This window comes from Medicago sativa, chromosome 7, assembly GCF_051527215.1.
Source record: "Medicago sativa cultivar Bolivia chromosome 7, Bolivia_mono, whole genome shotgun sequence".
Taxonomy (NCBI): domain Eukaryota; kingdom Viridiplantae; phylum Streptophyta; class Magnoliopsida; order Fabales; family Fabaceae; genus Medicago; species Medicago sativa.
This window is the reverse complement of record NC_140755.1, coordinates 71,756,770-71,759,232: the sequence shown is the minus strand read 5'-3', so window position 1 is coordinate 71,759,232 and position 2,463 is coordinate 71,756,770. Positions and strand designations below refer to the sequence as shown.

The following is a 2,463-nucleotide window of genomic DNA, read 5'->3' as shown; positions in this document are numbered from 1 at the left end:
CATTAACTCACATTTTTTTGAATAATCAAATAAAATTTGACACCTCAAATTATTTTTATTGAGGATTGTTAGTTATACTCACTCCATCTTAAAATGAGTGATTTTGATTGCTTCACATATACTACCATACATTTTTTTTATTTGCAAGAGATAGTTAAGTCAACAAATCCCTCCCTCAAAAAAAGAAGGGGAATTAGTCACTTTAATCCCTGAATGGGAAATGACTAGTCAGTTTAGTCCCTGAATGCAGAGAAATTGCAAAACAGTCTCTGAATGTAGACTGTGTTGGTCAATTTCAAGGACTAAAGTGACTAACAGAGTATACATTCAGGGACTAAATTGACTAACGAAGTCTGCATTCAGACCAAATTGACTAACAGAGTCTACTTCAGGGACTATTTTGCAATTTATCTGCATTCAGGGACTAAAGTGACGACTCCTTTCCTATTCAGGGACTAAAGGAACTAATCTCCCAAAAAAGAAGTTAAGTCAACAAATATTGATATATTTAATTTAAATTTTGAATCAGATAAATCACTTTTTGTTGTTTCATTTTATTTTTATATATAGAAGACTCTAGGGAGTATCAATCAATTAGGATAAATTATAAAAATTTAGATACCTTGAAATGAGCTCAATGATAATAACGAGGGAAAGAAAGTAAAGCTAAAAACCACCAGATAGTAAGAACATGTTCCACATTTTACAGAAGGGAACACTAACATCATAAATCGATCTTTCATTGTGTTTTTGTCTCCACCATCATGCCTTAAAATTCTACTTGTTCTCGATTCAACTCAAAGATGGGATTTTCCTTCTCCTTACACAAATCTAAGCTCTATATGGACCAGACCCAACACGTGGATCACACTTCTAGGTCTCAAGTCTTCACCACTAGAGAAATTTATCACGAAAATTGCTTTTTTGACATAGAATACTTCCAATTGACATATGAAAATGACCAAAATACCCCAGCGGTAGTTAACTACCGTTGGTTAAAGTGCTGGTAGTTAACTGCCGCTGGACTCAGCGGTAGTTAACTACTGCTCAAAATTGCTTTTGTGCAGATTCCCACTTGTTCTGCCACCCACTTCCATTTTTTAATTTTTTAATTGCTTTTTGCCACAATAATCTTCTTTTCATTATCTACTTCAAAAAAAAAAAAAACACCATCTTTTCATTCTCTTTCTCTCTCCTCCTCTTCGTCTCTTTCCTTCATCACCATCACTTTCTTGCTCTCCAACACCTTCCATGATCAACAAAACAAATAAAAATCAACACTTTGAACAACCCTTTAAGCAAAAACAAAGAACCAAATACTAAAGTCACAATTTTTCAATCAAAAAACTAATTTTTGAATCATGAACAATTACATGGTTAACATCTCTGATATGAGTGGTCACAAAGCCACATCTACAGCAGTATATTCCAATTTCTTCATCCAATGTATTATCATGTTCACAAACTTCTTCTAAGTTTTCCTTAGGCTCGACCAAAACAATTGCATTTGAAACCTGATTAAATAATGGAACTGATTAGCCTTAGAGAAAACAGAGCAAAAAACATAAGGAACTAAGGAAAAACAATGGCTAAACGATTACACCTCTGAGTCATCAAAATAACTCGACGCCAGTGACACTTCAAGTTCTTTCCACAACATATCCATTTCAGTCTTTATAATTGATTCATCGTTTCCAATTGATTCAACCCTTCTTTAAAAAAAAACTCCATCTAATTGATCATGGAAGGTGTTGGAGAGCAAGAAAGTGATGGTGATGAAGGAAAGAGACGAAGAGGAGGAGAGAGAAAGAGAATGAAAAGATGGTGTTTTTTTTTTTTTGAAGTAGATAATGAAAAGAAGATTATTGTGGCAAAAAGCAATTAAAAAATGGAAGTGGGTGGCCGAACAAGTGGGAATCTGCACAAAAGCAATTTTGAGCGGTAGTTAACTACCGCTGAGTCTAGCGGCAGTTAACTATCGACGCTTTAACCAATGATAGTTAACTATCGCTGGGGGTATTTTGATCATTTCCATGTGTCAATTGGAAGTATTTTATGTCAAAAAAGCAATTGTGATTTATCACTCAGCAACAAAAAAGAGGCCAAAGATGTCCATACCACCCAATTCTAATTAGACCAAAAAACTGCACACGAAGAAAAAATTGTCCAAAAATCACAAATGCTCTAAGAAACCTGCAAAATAAAATATTTCCAATGGTGATTTTGAGCACAAAAATGGAATCAGGAAGACCAAACGTTGAAACTATAAAAATTGGATGAACAACACTACCTAGAAGGTTGCGCGTGTTGCAGACACGCAGGTTGCAGGCGTGGATTGACGCCGACTGTGTCCCTCACACAACTTGATAGTAGCGACGCATGTGGGCACCTGGGTTCAGTGGATGACAGAGAAAATTTTGATTTTGGCCGGTATAAAGGAGACGATTACAATGGTTGGATGGT

General features: G+C 35.3%; 1 long non-coding RNA gene across 1 annotated transcript; it reads right to left on the bottom strand.

Annotated features, from left to right (window-relative positions):
- Positions 1-661: 661 nt before the first annotated feature.
- Positions 662-1,859, bottom strand: LOC146908168 (uncharacterized). Its single transcript, XR_015018815.1, has 3 exons — positions 1,604-1,859; positions 1,374-1,514; positions 662-1,246 (listed from the first exon to the last, which is right to left on the bottom strand). It is a non-coding gene; the product is annotated as an uncharacterized LOC146908168 (long non-coding RNA).
- Positions 1,860-2,463: the final 604 nt, after the last annotated feature.